Source organism: Oryx dammah, unplaced genomic scaffold (genome assembly GCF_014754425.2).
Source record: "Oryx dammah isolate SB20612 unplaced genomic scaffold, SCBI_Odam_1.1 HiC_scaffold_8, whole genome shotgun sequence".
Classification (NCBI taxonomy): domain Eukaryota; kingdom Metazoa; phylum Chordata; class Mammalia; order Artiodactyla; family Bovidae; genus Oryx; species Oryx dammah.
The window spans coordinates 51,779,457-51,798,261 of record NW_024070192.1 but is presented as its reverse complement, the minus strand read 5'-3'; the positions used below and the strand labels follow the sequence as shown (position 1 = coordinate 51,798,261).

The window sequence follows — 18,805 nt, the reverse complement described above, 5'->3', positions numbered from 1 at the left end:
CTCCTTCCTCTCTCCCAGGAGCTCTTACACATCCTTTTCCTCCTGGAGCCGTATCCTACGAGCTTTGTATTTCTGGGTCAGAACCGGCCCACGTCAAGAGCTCAATAAATGATCAAATAAACAGAGGGATGGCTCTTGTTGAGCCTTGGGAGAAGACAAGTGATGAGCAAAAAAAAGACTTGATGTCCTCTTTCCTGCCCGGTTTTGGGGTAGAAAGCCTCCTTCACAAGTCCAGGCCAAAGTCAGCACAGGCTTCAGTTTCATTGGCTACAACCGGTGCACAGATGGGGCGCATTGGGGCTTGATGATTTAAAGAGCTGGGTTAAATTCCTGACTGCGGGGAGAGCGAGGGAACTGTGGCTGGCATCGCACAAAGATTCCTTTATTTCATTCCACAGCCACCCCCGGTGTTAAATAATCTATAGATTTCTTATGCAAGTCCGCTTAACGGAAAGATCATTGCCCCAGCCCCCTCCCTGGAAAATAGGCCTTTCTTTTCATTTTGTTTCTCTCTTCCATTTAAGAAAGTTCAGGGAGAGAATGTTTCTCCTGTTCTCCCCTCTTGACATAATCTCCTCTGTGGTTTCAGAATCCACCCAGTGGGAGTTAGGAGCTGGGAAGCAACTAACTGGAGCAGCAGTGTAATTAAATGATACTTTGTCCTTGTAATAGAGCCTTTCATCTGGAAGCTTGACATTCCATTGTTTGGGTTTTTGTTTTGTTTTAAGTGAGTCTGCCTTCATTATGGAGAAGGCGACACAAAGGTACAGAGAACTAAAGCTCCGGGGCTAGCAGAGAGCTGGGAACAGAATCGGGACTTCAGGCTTCCTTCTTATCAACGTAGCTAAGCCTCCATGGAGATGTGTGGTTGTCAGGTTTTAAACAATTAGGGTCCGTATTGATACGGTGGTGGAAAGACTCCTGCACTAGGCTTTCTGTCTTCCCAGCTCTCTCTAGATTCCTAGAGGCCTCATTGCCTGGAATCAGCTGTCCAACCTCTGAGTCTCAATTTCTCACCAATAAAATGAGTAATATTTGCTGTGTCTATGGCTAGTAGTTAGCACTTGTTGCGTGCTTACTTCGTGCCGTGGCCCTAACAGCCCTAGGAGGTAGCCCTGCCTTATTTGAGTGTCGGGGGAGCAGGTTTACCTCATTAGGTTGTTTTGAGACTGAATGAGATCATGGATGTGTGGGTGGTTTGCAAATCACAAAGCTCTATGCAAATATAAAATTGTCCCTTTGCTTCTCTTGGCCTTGATATCCAAAAAAAAAAAAAAACCTAAAAGGCAAGGAGATGGGTGGACAGGATTGTTACTGCCTGACACTAAGCAAATTGACTTTATACCAAGATAGTTTTGAATTAGAACGTGGAGCACAGGAGTTGGATTTGCAAGGCTAAGAAGAGGACAGCAAAGCTGTGTGTGTTGGCAGAAAGGTAACAGCATTTGCTCTGTAGGATGCTGGGGGTGGGGGTGGGGTTGCCGGGAGGGGGTGCTGCTTTTTGAATTGATGACAGAGCTATCTAGGGAATGTGCTGAGGCCTCCTACAATTGCTTTCTTAGGGGGTGTTGTGGTCTAAATGCTGAAGTGTTTGCACTCATAGGTATTTTGAGTTGGCACGAGGAATTGCTCACGCTGTTGTTTCTCACTTAATGGTGCAAGTCACAGTATAAAAATATACTTTGGTTATAAAATAATAATAGTTTCCATCAGAGCAGTTTTCCCCCCCAGTGAAAACAATCTAATGCTCACTTCAGTGGGTACTATCTATTCCGGCAACCTGGATCTTCACAAAGCCTTTCCTGAAAAACTCTTTCGTCCTTCCCTCACCTCCTTCCTGCTAGCCCTTGGCTGGCCTGGCAAGGAGGCCACTTAAGAACGGTGAATTGGACTAATCTCCCGTGAACCCACTTTGGGCACATTGACTTCATTCCAGGACATAGGTTGCTCTAAGCGCCCTGAGTCCTTAAAGGGAAGGTGTCAGAAGCTGGTAACTCCGTGACCAGCCCAGTCTCCACCTCACCCCCCTCCACTGCTCTGCATGTGAGCAGCTGGGCCTCCGTGTGAGGCTGCAAGCCTAATTAGGAGGCAGATTCTTTTTGTTCCCTGTGGGGTTCCTTTGGGCTCACAGTGGTGGCCTTGGGGTTTTTCCTTCCTGCCTAGACACTACATGCAGCATCACTGAGAAAAGTGGCAGGGAGAAGGATGCTCTGAAGTCCTGTATTGACCTGGTGGCAGCTGAGAGGCCCACTCACCCAACCGCCACTTCTCGGCACTAGCATCCTACACCAGTGACTCCCAAAACACAGGGACAACTTAGAGACTGTGGACAAAAGCAGGGTACCATCCAGTCCTATAGCTCTACCTGTCACGGACATGTCTCTCTTCGTTCCCACCACCCGCCAGCTTGTCTTCAACATGTAATAAAACTAACTTTCCAAAATGTTAATGCAGTTATTTTTGTCCTGAAAACCTCATGTGAAAAATAAATACAGGAACAGAATTTCTAAAAAACAAAAAAAGAATACACATTTCTTTTTCTCTCCGTGCCCTGGAAAATGTTATAATGAGCAGTGGATTGCATTAGTTTTATTAGTGACCGCTATGTCACATTAAATGGCATAATTCCTAAAGAACACATGCAGTAAAACATGGGTCTTGAAGATAATTCTGTGAGCTTACCTAATTTGCAAAATATGTCCAATTGTAATTTTATTAGTTGAGCAGTTTTGGTATCCAGGGATGACAGTTATTTTTGACAAAAAAAAAAAACAAATTTAGTAAATTCATTCTAGCAGGAGGGGGAAGAGGCAGATTGCATATAAACATGTAAATGTCTGTCTCATTAAAAATGTCCTTTTTTGTTTCTAAAATCGTGGAGACCCAGGACCAGAGTGATTGATGGGTTTTAAGAAACAAAAGGTTGAGAACAATCGCCATTTCGGGACCCATGCCAAATAGCAGGTGCCTTTGCTTCTTTTGCAATGTTTGCAAAACACTGTCACATGTTTGTCAGTTTCCTAAAGAGCATTTCTGAGGCGCAGTAAAGGCAGAAGTGATAAATTATGGAAGTGTTCCAGCATACACCAATACCCCAGTTTAAAGACAGAATCAATTTTGCTTTTGTAAAGAGAATCACATATCCAACCTAAAGCTTCTTTTGCTCAACTATTTGATCTTTGAAAGCGCTAATCTCCTGCTAATGAAGTGTTAGTCCTGGGGGCGCCCGCCCCCCCGCGCGGGGGGGGGGGGGGTGGAGTTGCAGATGAGCTGTTGACCACCCAGGAAGGGGTGACAGGTGAATCATGTCTATACAGCAAATCTCCAAACAAAGGAATGTGGTTATAGTGTTTCTTGGTGGAATAATCTCTTTCTGTATCTTCTCCCCATGAGGCAGAGATTGAATCAATTCAGGGTAAGATAAATCATAAGTTAGGCTGGTATAATTTGTATAGCATAATTGTTCAGAGTTGGGACCACCTTCACTGGATATCAGAGGCCTCTGGTACACGTGGGTGATGGCAGTGGGGGCTGTGCCTGTAACTCGGTCATCTGTTTCATTGGCTGTGTTCTGTTATTGCATGAATACGAAATATGTATTGTGGGGTGGTGGCGCACGGTACTAGTTATGGGGTGTGTGTGTGTGTGTGTGCATGCGTGCATGCGCATGTATGCACGTGTCCAGCTGTTTGCGACCTCATGGACTATAGCCTGCCAGGCTCCTCTCTCCCTGGAATTTTCAAAGCAAGAATACTGGGATGGGTTGCCATTTCCTACTCTAGGGAGTGTTCCCAATCCAGGGACTGAACCTGCATCTCCAGCGTCTCCTGCATTGGCAGGCAGATAAGTCATTCACCCCCCCCCCCTTTTTTTTCCCCCTTAGAACAATTTAACAAATTATATGTATATAGCAGGCTTCCCTGGTGGCTCGTAGCTCAGTTGGTAAAGAATCTGCCTACAATGCAGGAGACCCTGGTTCAATTCCTGGGTCCGGAAGATCTTTAGAGTCTTTATTGAATTTGTCACAATATTGCTTCTGTTTTACATTTTATTTTTTTGGCCACAAGGCACATGGGATCTTGGCTCCCCAACCAGGGATTGAACCTGTGTCCCCTGCATTGGAAGGCAAATTCTTAACCACTGGACCACCAGAGAAGTCCCCAAACTCCTTATCATAGTTTCCACCTTGAATCTACTAGTTTATATGCAAATACTGTGCCATTTTTATATAAGGAACTTCAGCATCCTTGAATTTGGATCAGTGAGGTGGATTTTTTTGATCTGTGAGGTGGACCAGTCCTCTTCAGATACAGTAGAATAACTGTCTTTTACCTTATGTTTATCTTAGGTGCTCTCTCTCTCTCATCTTTTGGCTGTGCCTCAAAGTTTATGGTATATTAGCTCCCTGGCCAGGGATTGAACCTGGGCACCAGCAGTGAAAGTGCCACGTCGTAACCACTGGACCACCAGGGAATCCCACACCTTATGTTTATCTTGAAACATTTATCATAGTGTAATGATTTATACCTCCCAGTAGCCTGTGAACTACTCATGGAGATGATTGTGATGTCATCTTTGTGTTTCTAGCCCCTGGCACAGCTCTTAACTACTGGCCAATTTCCAGTGAATATCTGTGCAAATAACTTGTTAGTTCTCTCAGAGAAAGACAGAATAAGGGGCTCTACATCTGGGGTCCCTGAAATTGTATGTTTAATTCTGCATATGTGTATATTTTTCTAGGGAGGGTTCCATTGCTTTTATTAGGTTCTCTAAGGATCCTTGATCAAAAAACCCCTTGAGGTCTTATCTTTCTAGAAACAAAAGTTCTGGGAAGACTTGGTAGGAGTGACACTGAGATGTCCCTTGAAGCAAGAACTTAGGCGTGTGGAAGTGGATGGGGAGGGACTCGTAAAAGGAGCATTGTGAACAAAGAGGTAAAGGCCCTGAGTGTTGGGGAGGAGCCATCCTTTTGGGTAACATAATGAGAAACTATGTGAATACAGCTGAAGCCAGGTTGTTGGGAGAAGTTGGGACTTTATTCTGCTGGCAGTTGGGTGCCACTGAAGGCTTTTGAGCAAGTAATGATCTGACCAGAGCCTGGCTTTCAGGGGGCAGATATCATGGTGTCGCAGCTGAACTACTGAAGAAGAAACTAGACGTGGGAAAACGCGTGCACACGCACCGCAGTGGTCTGCAGGCGGTTCGTGTACGTGGTGATCCGGTGCAGACTGTTGACCACTGCTTGGGAAAGAGCTGTGAGCATTCTAGGGCTTAGAAAAATTCGCTCTATCGTTTATAGCCATGAACAAGAGGAATTGAGTTCGGGAAGTCACCCTCTTTGGATGGAAGGCAGACCTGTCCTATACTCTGTGAAAATTAATGATCTGGGCATAAGCAGAATTGCTCACCAATTTATTATGAAAGGAGCTGCTGGAGATCAAGTCGAGTGAATCATCTTGTGTTGTTTGCTGCAGACTGCAGGCAGCTGGAGCACAAATCTGCTCAAGTGCGGTCCTTTCTGTGTGGTTGCTTTAAATACCAAAAGGAAATGTTGACTTGAGCTATGAGGCGTACCCTGAAAATTAACTCTGTGGTTTGCAGATGCCTGTAAGGTTCCAATCCTAAGATTGGTCTGTGCATTTGTGTGTTGGCCTTCAAGAATGACACCAGTGATTGCAAGCTTTGTTCCTCGTGAAAATCCAAACTCTTCATCAGGGCACTCTCCCTGGGAAGCAGGCGGTGGATGCAGAACCCCATCCCCATGTTTTTTTGTTGGAGCGCCCACACTCCCGAGGTCTCTGTAATGGTAAAGCTGCCATTGCTTCTTTGGTCGTTTGTATTTGGGGACCTGACTGGAATCCACCATCATATGCTGATTGTTCACTTCAGTAATATTTTTGTGTGTTTCAGATGACATGCCAGGCCTAGGCTGGGTGCTAGGGATAGGGAGAAGTCGTCTACAAAGATCACAACATTCAGGGAGCCTGTGATCTCTGGGGTGCATGGAAATGTCAGGCTCACAAAGGAGGGCACAAGAATGGTACAGATGAGGTTGTATTGGTGACCTAAAAAACACAGGATGGAAATCTACATTGTTGCTGTTAACTATTATTTATTGAGGATCTACTATGTGCTTGGGACTCCTTACTTTACAACAGCTCTTCAAGGGGGGAATTAAGTGACTTGCCTAAGGGGATGGGGTAGTCCAAAATGGGATACAGGTCTAGATGAGTCTCTGCCCTCTTAACCATAGTTTGACCTAGGTAGCTCCTTTACCACTGACTATTTTCTGGGTCTTGCTAATGTTGGTGGTCAGTCCGATTCCTCTCCCCCTCCTGTCATTCTTCTCGCCTGGAGAATCCTTTTTCTCTAGCGTCTGCTCATTCTTGAATACCAGCTTACGTATTTTCTAGGATGTCTTCCTTGACTATAGGATCCTCTCCCTCCACTGAACATCAGTAGTACTCGCTGCCTGGTTGTTCATTCAGCAATTAGTCATGACTGTCTTGTAATAATATGGTCTATATTTTTGTGGTTAACCTGTACTTTTACGTGTAATCCTCTGGTTTCCTAATAAGATTCTAAATGACGTGGAGTCATAGACTCTCCGAGTATTAGAGGCTTTCAATCAGGGTTTTTCTAGTTCTACTCATCATGTTACAGGTTAGGAAACCAAGGCCCGGAGAAACCGAGTGCCTCTTGGCTCTGCACTTTGCCACCTCCTCCCCGGCACACACACCACCTACCACCTTCCACATAACTGGCACTCGAAAATGCTAGAGGCAGCCCTGGAGCGCTGGCAGCCGGGAGGACAGGATCAGGCTGTGCGATCTTGGGCAAGACTGTTCTCTCAGGCTCTCCTTTTTCTTCATCCATCCAAACGAGGCATTAGATCAGAAGTTTCCTTCCACCTTCCCCATCTTCTGATTCTATTAATAAGACAGCAGCGGGAGAAGATGCGAGGCAACATAACTCAGTGGTTAACAGTGTAACATTTGAGTCAGGCTACCCAGGTCCAAACCTGGCCTCCTCACCTAAATAGTTATGTAGCTAAGCAACTCCTGCGTGTCTCGGTGCTTTCATTGGGAAAATGGGAATCATGTTCATCTTAGATGTCTCTAAGATTGTTTTGTGGACATTAAGTGAGGTGATCAGTATAAAGTACTTTTCATGGTGCCTGACCTGTCAGAAATGCTCGGTAAATGTTATCTGCACATCACTAAGCAAACTGAAAGCGTTAATTGCTCAGTGGTGTCCCACTCTTTGCCACCCCGTGGACTCTAGCCCGCCAGGCTCTTCTGTCCATGGGATTTCCCAGGCAAGAATCCTGGAGTGGGTTGCCATTTCCTCCTGCAGGGGAAAACTCTGAGACCCAGAGATAGAACCCAGGTCTCCAGCATTGCAGGCAGATTCTTTACCATCTGAGGCACCGGGGAAGCCCTAAGCAAAAACCAAACAGAAAGAGATGCAGGTCCTGTCGCTGTCACCTGTCACGGTGCTGGGCTGACAGCCGCAGCAGCAGCTTCCATCCTGCCCTTGGTGGGGTTTACCTGCAGGTAGCTGGGAGGCCTCTCTAGAGTTTAAACAGAAAAACCAGCCCCCTGCCCCCTTCCCCTCCAATCTGCACGGTGGTGTGATTTTGCCTGTGAACCACACATCAGGCAGTTTCAGAGACCTCGAACTACCACGATAACAGCAGCAGCCCAAGCAGCTGGGGGAGAATTCGGGGCCTCAGTGTGTGAGCAGCAGCTCAGAATTGCTCATCAGTTTGGTTCACCTTGTGATGCTTCACAGTGGGGGTAGGGTGAGATGCTGTTTTTCTTATCTTTCAAAAACAAAACCAAGAAAACCATCTCTGGTACCTTTTTTTTTCCAAAGCACTCAGCCAGCTCCCCAGGGGAGGATTTGACCCAGTGACCCAGAGTATCATCTCTGGGGTCAGGGCTGTCTTGCCAAGGAGAACCTCAGCTCCGGATTCCCTCCCCTCCCTGCCTATTGCTGGTGGCTGGACAGTGACTCAGAGGAGGAGGAGGTGGGGAGGAAGAGAGGAGGAGACGGCTCTGCCAGCTGCTTTGAAAAACATCTCATCAGTCCATCACCTCCCTCCCCTCCAGACCACAGTGATGACAGGGGGCAGCGCAGATGGCCCTGACTCTCCCCTACCCCTCACTCCTAAAGCCTTTGGGTTTTTGAAGGGACAGTTTACAGTTGTCAAAAGGGAAATATTCTACCTTTGGAGGGCCCGGGAAATTCCTTTTCTTCCCTGTTAGGACTGGTTCCACCAAGAGCCTTCACTGTAACTTCAGCTCTTACGAATGACGTGCTCAGAGAAGCATATCCCCTGGCTGGGGAAATGGCAAGCCAACTCCAGGATTCCTGCCTGGAGAATCCCATGGACAGAGGAGCCTGACGGGCTGTGGTCCATAGGGTCGAAAAGAGTCGGACACGCCCGGGACACACAGAAAAGCAAAATGTCTTGGTGTGAAACCTCCTGTACTAAGTAAGCCCTGCTGGTTTGGAGTTCAGTGAGCTCCCCCGACCTGTCAGATACTGGGGAGACAGTGGCACGTAGACGTATGCCTTGCCCTCACCCAGCTTGCACCCAGAATCCTTTGATTCCTAACAAGCCCACCGTCTGAAGAAGCAGCCGGTAGCAGCACAAGTGGGGAACTCCATCCTGAGGGTTGTCCGGAGCAGCTGAGAAGCCAACATTTCCATATCATCTTCTGTCCCGTTTGCCGGGTTTTCAAGAGATGCCAAATGTGTCCAGCTCACCCTCTGATTGCCCCGGCTCCCCTCTGCAGCGTGGACCCGAGCTGTAAAACTGCTGCCTGGGCTCTCACTGGCGGTATGAGGTGGCCACTGAACCAGGCCTGCCCTCCTCATGTGTCTCTGGAGGAATGTCTCCTCTTAGGATCAGGCCTCTCTCTCGCCCTGGGGTAGTGGCTGCCTTGCTCGCTTCACCCACAGCCGGTCCCTCCCCTGTACGTGTCAGACGTGCCACTTGGCAGGCGGGGCTCCGAGGAGTCCTTTGAGGTCCATCCCAGACAGATTCACCCAGGAAACCCAAGGGGAGAGGAAGTGAGAAAAACCAGACTTCCCGGAGCTCCTCTAAGCTCCAAGTCTCCGTATATCTTGATCCTCCCCTTTGCAGGAGGGAAAAAAAAAAAAACAAAGTATATCTGTGGGGAAGGCGAGAGGTCTTCCCAGTCTCTCCCCTTCTGTATAAGAACACCAGGCCAGGCTGCCCTGGGCACTGTGGGGGCCGGTGCTGGGTAAGTACAGAGGAAGGAAAGCTGATAAGATAAGGTCTGACAAATCTAGGTCACCAGGCTGCTGCCAGACACCTGTGTGACTAGTCACCTTGAAACTGACGGTGGGGGGGGTGGACTTTTGTTCAGGGTTAGGGGCCCAGGCTAGCTGGACTTCACAGGCCTTTGTTTGTCTGTTTATTTAATAAACATTGCTTGAGCACCATTAAACCAAGCCAAGTCATGTGCTTGGGTGCCCCGGGCCCCTGTGTGTGTGTGTCTGGTAGGGAAAATCTCCTCCTGGATCCCAGGCCTGGAACCAGAGCTAAAAAAAGCAATGACATCATGCAAAAGCCAGTCTGGTCCACTGACTTCCAGAGTGGGGGCAGCCAGTCCCTTGGTATCAGGACGAGCCTGTTTGGAGTCTTCACTCCCTGTTCCTTCAGCTAGATCAGGGGTCAGCAAAACTTTTCCTGTAAAGCCCAGAGAATACATACTTAAGGCTTTGCAGGCCTTATGGACTCAGCTCTATCTATGTGTGTGCATGCCAAGTCGCTTCAGTCGTGGCCGACTCTTTGTGACGCTCTGGACTGTAACCCACCAGGCTCCTCTGTTGATGGGATTCTCCAGGCAAGCATACTGGAGTGGGTTGCCATTTCCTTCTCCAGGGGATCTTCCCAACCCACGGATCGAACCCGTGTCTCTTAGGTCTCCTGCATTGGCAGGCGGGTTCTTTTCCGCTAGTGCCACCTGGGAAGCCCCTCAAGTCTGCAGTCCTAGAAAATACATAAACGAGTCAGCCTGACTGTGTTCCGGTAGCACTTTATTTACAAGACGGGTGAGAGGCCCCATTTGGCCCTAGAGGATTGTTTGCTGACCCCTGAGTTGATGATTGGAATGACCGTTACGAGATCGGTGTTGGAAAAATGGGTCACTGTGATTTCAGGAGGTGTCCCAGATCAACAGGGGGACTCCATTTGGTAGGGATAGTATAGGAGTTGATGGACGCTGTTCAGTGGCATGGTCTGATTGGGGCCAGAGAATTCCTCTGCACGGGCCAAACTGCAGCCTCAGCCATCTAGTGCGCTGGTCCCCACCAGAGGTTACACAGTGCCCGAGCCAGACAGTGCCCATAGTTTCAAACAGTCTCATCACTTCCATGGGAAAACAGTGTGGGGCCCTGTGGGCAGCGAGTCATTGGCACCCCCTTACGAGCCCTGAATGAAGAGCCGGGCCGCCTCTGCCCTAGGGCCTGGCTTTGCCACTGAATGTCGAGTGTGGCCTTGGATAAGGCACATGACCTTTCTGACCATTCAGCGTTGCCTGAGTACTGCTCTATGAGGCACTGGGGATGCAGAATAGGACACGATAAAATTCTTGCCCTGAAGCAGCTCATGATCTAGTGTGCAAAAGAAACAAGTTAACTATTACAGGATGTAGTGAAACACAGGCTTTGAATAGGTGATTATTTAGGCTGCTTACGGGGGCAGAGAGCAAGATTAGTGTTCACTAAGTGAACAAGGAAGGGGAGTCCATTCCCAGCAGAGGCATAGAGACATTGCAGAGAAGATCCAGCCTAAAGAACCACAGGTAAGAGGCGGAGAGGGCAGGTAGAGGGAAGCAGGAAGTCAGCGTGGGTGGATCACATGGGCCCAGAAGGCCAGGGAAGGAGTTTAGATGCAGTTTTGCATGCTGCATGCTCTGGAGAGCCAGGGATAGTTTCCAAGCAAGGGAGTAATAGACTTTGGTTCCACTCAGCTTCTCGCTAACTGCTCTAAACTGTATGCCTATGAGCTTTGTGTGAAGAGGAATGTTGATATTGTATAAAGTTAATAAGTGCTGATAATTAAGCCAGTGGCTGTAATTAATAACCAAGCTCGGTCCATTCCTGGCGATGCTGTCAGCTAAATGGCAGCCAGATAAATCACTGGCCAACACCCAGCACCCGTGACTCTGAGATGAAAGCCTCTCAAAGTACTCTGGGACCTGGGTTATCTGGTTCGCTGGGTGAGATGCTCTCTCTCGTGTGAATACCTAGCTTCTTGAGCTCGCTCACTGAGCAGCTCACTCACTCACTAAGCAGGCAGTTGCAGCCTGCATGTATGGATTTTTTCCTATTACTTTCAAGGGAGAACTGAGTTGCAGAATTCAGATGACTTTGGTGTATGTAGTTTTGAGGTATAGGCCAGGGAAAAGTGGAGGAGATTGAAGTGGCTTCTACAACCTTCATGTCTTTGGCCTGAGAGTAGTTGAAACTGGCTTTGGAAAAGGGAGATGCTTGGGCAGTGATTCCCAAGTCAGAGAGTACATCAGAGTAACCTGGGATAAAATGGCTCGTTTCCAGGTCCCAGAGATTCCTATTCTGTAGGTCTGAATGTCACTGGGAAGCCCCTACTAGGGGAAGGAAACAAGTCTCCTAGGACACCAGGTTTAAGGAGGTACTCTATTTGGGCTAAAGAGTCGGAGACGACTGAGCGAGTAACACTTTCACTCCGTTATAGGCTGTTGTAAGCTTGAGTATCATTCTCTGTGCTATACAGTAAGTCCTTATTATTTGGTGGTAGTGGTTTAGTCACTAAGTAGTGTCTGACCCTTGCGACCCCGTGGACTGTAGCCTGCCAGTCTTCTCTGTCCATGGGATTTTCCAGGCAAGAATACTAGAGTGGATTGCCCTTTCCTTCTCCAGGGGATCTTCCTGACACAGGAATCTAACCGGAGTCTCCTGCATTGCAGGCAGATGCTTTACCAGCTGAGCTATGAATGAGTGAGGGAAGCCCTCATTATATATAGGTTATTGTAAGATATTGAGTATAGTTCTCTGGGCTGTACAGTAAGTCCTTATTGTTTACCCATTTTATATATTCGTATGTATCTGTTAATCCCAAATTCCTAGCTTATCTCTCCCTGCTCCCTCACCACCACCCTTTAGTAAGCTTTCGTCTGTTTTCTGTGTCTGTGAGTCTATTTCTGTTTTGTAAATACTTTGTTTGCATCATGTTTTTAGATTCCACATATAAGCGATTAGCATGGTATTTGTCTTTCTCTGACCTGCTTCAGTTAGCGTAGTGCCCTTCAAGTCCATCCAGGTTGCTGTACATGGTGTGATTTCATTATATTTTAATGATTGAGTGATATTCCAGTGAACCACATCTTCATTCATTTGGCATGGACACTTGGGTTGCTTCCACGTCTTGGCTCAGATTGTAAATATGGGCTTCCCAGGTGGTGCTAGCGATAAAGAATCTGCCTGCCAATGTAGCAGGCAGTCTTGGGTTCAAGACTTGGGTCCAGTCTCTGGGTTTGGGAAGATCCCCTGCAGGAGGGAGGGCATGGCAACCCACTCCAGTATTCCTGCCTAGAAATCCCATGGATAGAGGAGCCTGGCGGACTACAGTCCATAGTGTTGAAAAGAATCAGACACGGCTGAAGCGACTCAGCACACACATGAACATGGAGGTGCATGTGTTTTTTCAAATTAGAATTTTCTCCAGATATATACCCAGGACTGGGATTGTTGGATAAAGAGGCAGATCTCTTTTAGTTTCTAAAGGAGCCTCCGTACTGTTTTCCACGGTGGCTCCACCGGCACATCCCCATCAACAGTGTAGGAGGGTCCCCTTTTCTCCTCTTGTTTCCATTTTCAGGTGAAGAAAGTGAGGCTTGGGTGAACTGAGTTGACCAAAGGGGACTCAGCTAGGAAATGGAAGTGGTAGAACCAGAGTTGGAATTCAGATGGGGTGTGCACCCCGTCCCCACCTCCTGGCCCCCTTCATTCCCCAGCCCACTCCCCTAAGAGCTCTACCTTGAGCCCTGTTTCTTGCTCTGAATTAGCAGAGGAACTGAGAGCCCAGCCTCCTCTCTTGGTCCTTCCCTGGCTGTCTGCCTGGCTCTGAAATCTCCAGGTAACTTCCTGTTCCTGGGGTTTAGCCCTTGGACCAAACCCAACACCCCATGTTTCCTTGGGGTGTTTTTTCATTTGTTGCTGGGTTTCCCGGTACATACACAGTTGTGGCAAACTGGGGAAGGGGCAGAGGAAGGGCACTGGTGATCCTCAGACAGGCACAAGAAGAGTTCTTCTTTCTTAAGCTGTTTACCGATTAACTCCCTTTGCTCCTGAAACTAGAAAGAAGAAGAACTCGAGTCAGCAGGGCTCAGAAGCCCTAATTAATTTGTGGTCCAACTGGGTCAGGGGGAGTGACCCTGGGCAGTGGCCCCTTTTTTTTTTTTTCCCAAGGACCCGTCTGCTGAGGCTCACTGGGTTGGATTCCCAGCCCTGCTGTCTCCCCACCCCCCAGCCTGGGGGAGTTAGATCTCCTGTGAAGCTCACCTCTGCCTATTCCATCCCTTCCTCCCCAGCCCTCTGGCTGGGCGCCTCCGGTGTTAAGTTGCCCCAAATACCCAGTCTCTTATTTCACATTCTCAGGCAAAGATCCCGCAGCCAAGGTGCCCTTTCAGCTTAGCTTTCCCATCGGCCGCTCGCTGACAGATAAGCTCCTAAGAGGAGGGCGGGGTTGGGCTGGAGAGGCTGGTAAAACCAGCAGGCAGACCCCGTTGTGCCCTTTGTCATGGGGCACACTGGGCCCCGCAGTGCCACTGGAGGGTTTGATGGGGTGAGCCCTGGGTGGGGGCCCCCGGCCTTAGTTGGCAAATGGAACTTGACTTGGCTGAGGCACAGTCATACATACACTTAGGTTTTACCTTCGGCTGGAAATCGGAGGCAGAAAGCCTGAGCATCCAGAGACAGGGAAACTCTGTTCCATGTGCGCGCAGGCTGGGAGAAGCCCAGCCTGTTTGAACCTCCTCTGCCACGGCTGTGCCAGACTCCCTGTCCAGGCCTCGCAGTAACGTCTCGTTCCTTGGGCTGGCGGGAACTGAGACACGAGGGCTGCTGCGGGTTGAGGGGGGAAGAAGCCAGTGGACAGAATGTTCCTGCGCCTGGGCGGACCAGCCAGCCACAGCACAGGCCGGGTCCCTGGGAGCCGAGCTGAAACCTTGCTCCTTTCTGTAGCCAGGCCATATCTTGAGTCACGGTCGAGTCCCTGCCAGAGGAACTGGTGTTAGTTCAGCTTTCTGAAGTGGTAGATGGACTGAAAAATGAGAGTGACGGGGAGGTCTGCCCTGGTATCTTCGTCAGTCTCACTGCTCTGGGAAATGGACGTGGAGGCTGGACTTAAGCTACCACCTCTTTTGTCTTCGCTTCCGCCTTCATTTGCAGCCAAATCAAATACCTGGAAGCTGGTTGTAGGGATTGCTAGGGTGTGTGGAATTAGTCCATCCTTCAAACAGTCCCAGGGAATTTTCCCAAGAAGGGAAAATACAGGCCAACCATGGCCTCCGAGGAGGTAGGTGTCAGTGTGAGAGAACCCAAGAACTGGGCCTCTGTATATAAGTTGGTGTCCAGAATATATTTAAAACAATACCCCAAGTATCCAGAGACAGGTTTAAAAATGGGTTCAGAAAGGTAGCAATTTAATGTTTCTCTTGGAAGAAGCCTGGCCTGTGCATTCTCCCAGGAGCCTTTGCCTAGGGAATATGATTAAAAATAGATCTGAGTAGCACTTCCTGCTTGGCAGATGGCTGATAGCAAATGCTAGGGCTTGCAGCTGACCTTTCCTTTCTGAAATCTGCTCTGTGTTTCCATGATGCTAATTGAGTCCCTCACTAGACCTAATCAAAGAGCTGGTTGCAGAAAAACAGGGCTTGCTGTCCTGGGTAGGCTCTGTTCATGGAGCAACTTGAAAGCACTGGAATTTGCATGGGAACACCCACTCGGTGGTCCAACTGGCTGGTCCTTGTTTAAAAACTAACAAGTTCTGCTTTCAAAGTTGCTGTCCAGTGCCCTTAAGGATCCCACACCCTCTCTCCACCCCCATCAACAGGAAAGATCAGTGGGTAGGGGAGTGATGTGTATACAATAGACCAGGCTGACCAGCACTTCCAAACAAAGGAGCTGCCCCCCGGGCGGGGGCGGGGGGGGGTGCTTTTGAGTTTGACTTCTGGGTGTGGCTCTGTCCTCATCAGTTTATCTTTTAAAAAATTATTTATTTATGGCTGCACTAAGTCTTCGTTGCTGTGTAGCTTCTCATTGGGGTGGCTCATGTTCCTTGCATGAGTAGGCAGATTCTTTACCACTGGACCACGAGGGAAGTCTCCATCAGCTGTCTTATAAAACAGGGATAATACCTGAGACAATGCCCTGAGGTGGTATCAAACTAGGGGAGATACAAGATACTATTGTTTTTCTTATTATGTAGCGAGCATTTGGGGTCTGCTGCTCACTGAGTTATTATCCATCCCTGGGAAAGAGGTGCGCATAGGCAGGTTGTGCCACGGCTGTTTCAAGTCCTCTTTGTCATCTTCACCTTGGAGGAAAGCCCTCTGCTGGAGTTTAAGCATCTTCGGGACAGACTATTTATACCCTCTGGGGCTACGCAAGGTCTGGGACATTAAATATTTGTTGATTTAAAGATGCGGAGGTGCAGCATTCTTTCTTTCTTTTGGCTCTGCTGGGTCTTCATTGCTGCACAGGCTTTGCTCGAGTTGTGGCAAGCTGAGCCTACTCTCTGCTTATAGTGCACGGGTTTCTCATTTGCGGTGGTTTCTCTTGCTGCAGAGCATGACCATAGGGCACATGAGCTTCAGTATTTGCAGCATGTGGCCTCAGGAGTTGTGATTCCCTCTCTGGAGCACAGGCTCAGTAGCTGTGGCACGTGGCCTTAGTTGCTCTGCAGCATGTGGGATCTTCCTGGACCTGGGATCGAACCTATATCTCCCGCATTGGCGGGCCGATTCTTTTTTTCTTTTTTGCAGGCAGCTTCTTTACCACTGAGCCACCAGGGAAGCTCTCAGCCTTGTCTATATTATTGAACAGTTAGCTCTCACCCCACCCCATGTCTCCCTATTTTTAAAATATCATAGACTGTGTTACTGTGGGAAAATCTCTTTGCCCAGGAGATGATTTTCCAGTGCCTGATATTTCAGTGTGCCTTAGGTTTTTCTGTTGGCCAGGGAAGAAGGTTGAGCACCAGAATATGTGGCAGGGATTTAAGCCTCTAAGTCTTGAGGATGAGTCTTAGGAATTAGATAAGATAGACCAGCTGATGAGCAGAAAAGACCTTTTATCCAGATAAACAGGAAATTGAAAAAACACCAGAAAAGAGGTCTGACTCAGAAATGTTCGTTCACTGTGCAAGGCGTCTACTCCCTGGAGAATATGGACTCATGGAATATTCACCCTCGTAAGAAACCTCAGTCAACCCCCTCATTTCACAGATGATGCAACTCCCAGTGCAAAGGGGCAGGGCTCTGCGTGAGGAAGGCATGGAGTTGCAGGCAGATGATGAAGCCTTGCCTGGCTGGGGCTGGGAGCAGGCCGGCTGGTTGTTCTGACCCGCTCGTATTCTGTCTCTAGACGGAATACTGAGAATCTCCAGTGCCCAGCTTTTGCACTTTGGCAAGCACGTAGTGCACAGATCTTTTTAATATTTGTATCCTCGAGTCTTTTTCATAAGAGCTCGCTGGCTGTGATTTTTTCAAACCCTTTTAAATAACATTGTCTATTCCTTCATAACTATTTCCTTAAGATGAAATGAAAAAAATCAGGTTAAGAAGACAGTGAGAGACTCTGTGAGAGTAAAACCGTGCCGCGTACAGGAAATTTGAAGGATGCTGCCACTTTTCAAGGGCCTGGCTTATGCTAGTCACTTTACTCTCTGCAAGGTGGGTACTATTACCCCACTTGACAGGTGAGGAACTTGAGACCAGAAAGGGGAGCATCTTCAAGAACACACAATAGCGAAAATGCCAGAAATGGGATTTGAATCTAGTTCATCTGCTAAACTGGCAAAAGCGTAGGCCGTGGAAGGAAACGGCGGTGTAAAGCTATTAGCAGAAGTACTTTTTGGCACCAGAGGATGTAAAGATGAAGGATTATCTGAGCGGCTAGCAGCAGAATGGGGTTCCTCGGGAGGCAGGGTGTTCACTATCCCTGAAAGTATTTAGGCGGAAGTTTGGTGGGAATAGGGCTTCCCAGGTGGTGCAGTGGTCAAGAATCTGCCAGTCAATGCAAGGGGACAAGAAGAGATGCAGGAGACAGGAAGATCCCCTCTAGAAGGAAATGGCACCCCACTCCAGTATTCTTGCTGGGAAATCCCATGGACAGAGGAGCCTGGAGGGCTACAGTCCATGGGGTTGAAAGAGTCAGACACAGCCGAGCACACTTTAGTCTTTAGTGGAAATGTGGACAAGAGCCCTGCATCAGGTGAGTGGTTGACCCCGGGGCTCCGCAAAGCCCAGTGATCTCTGAAATTAAAACTGGATAAAGTCTACATATATTTTGTTTTGTTTGGAGATCCTCCATGGCTGTGGAGGCCTTTTGCCACTATCCCTAACCTGCAGTCCACTTCATGAGATTCCTACGGACTGTAATTAGTTACTTCTCTTTTTGAAAGCTCCCCGAAGCATTCTTTCAGCTTCTCTGCTCATTCTGCATCATGCAGTCCATGAGCCCAAAGAAAGGGGAGTGGATTTTTAAGGACTTCTTTGCTTTTCTTTTTCCATGGTTTGTGAAATGAGAATCATTCATTCACTTGTTACCTGGGAGGGCTGGTTCCAGGCTAGGTTGCAGAGAGCATTCTCTTGGTGGCCCTCAGTCAGCCTTAAGCATTGTTAAATTTACAAATTAAATTTTATCCATTCTCCCAAGAGTGACCAAGCCCTGGTGAAATGATTCATCCTAACATAACTCACAGGAAGCTAATTGGTAGACCAGAATTCTAATTAATTTACAGTGGAACAGATAATCCCGAAAGCTTGGATGTGTGTTATCTTCCTTGAAGGTAAACCCACTGAGCAAATGAATTAAATTTAGGCAGTTGCTGAGTAAATATGGAATCAGAGCAGAGGAGGGTGAATAGCTTAAGAGACTTTCATCAGTTTTGACAGCTTGATCCATCCTTCTTTTTCAAAGAGACAGATTTTCCAAGTGAACACGTTCTAGAAAAATCTTGGGACCTGGAGTCAGAAGCTGTAGATTTATGTATTGACCTTGACTTACAAGCTTTGGGAAACTGGGTAAGTCACTTGAACAGCTCTGGACCTCAGATTCTTCCTCTTTTGTTTTGGAGGTAAATCAATTAATATATGTGAAAGATCTTTGTACATTCAGAAATCCTTTAAACATGTCAGTATTAGTCTAATTCTGTTGAGCTTCTTTCTTTTAGGAAGTCACTTGAACAGCACCCTTGTCATTCATCCCATCTTCATTATTCGTTAGATTTTGGAGCCAGACTGCCTGGGTCACTGTCATCTGTTGGAATTTGACCCTGTGTTGGCATATGTTTTAACCTTTCTTTGTCTTGCTGTCCTCATCTGTAAAATGGGATTGATGAAAGTACCTCCCTCATTAGATTGTTGACAGAATTAAGTTACCTGGCTTATGTAAACAATTTTGAATCCTGTCTGGCATATGTTGGCTTAGTTGCTCAGTCCTGTCTAACACTCTGCAACCCCACCGACTATAGGTTAGCAGGCTCCTCTGTCCATGGACTCCTCCA

General features: G+C 47.9%; 1 protein-coding gene and 1 non-coding gene across 3 annotated transcripts in view; one reads left to right on the top strand and one right to left on the bottom strand.

The window, feature by feature from the left end:
• YPEL2 (yippee like 2) overlaps positions 1–18,805 on the top strand; it is a 65,626-nt gene that overhangs the window by 27,222 nt on the left and 19,599 nt on the right. The window lies entirely within an intron of this gene.
• On the bottom strand, positions 4,402–4,473 carry TRNAE-UUC. The gene has a single exon. It is a non-coding gene; the product is annotated as a tRNA-Glu (tRNA).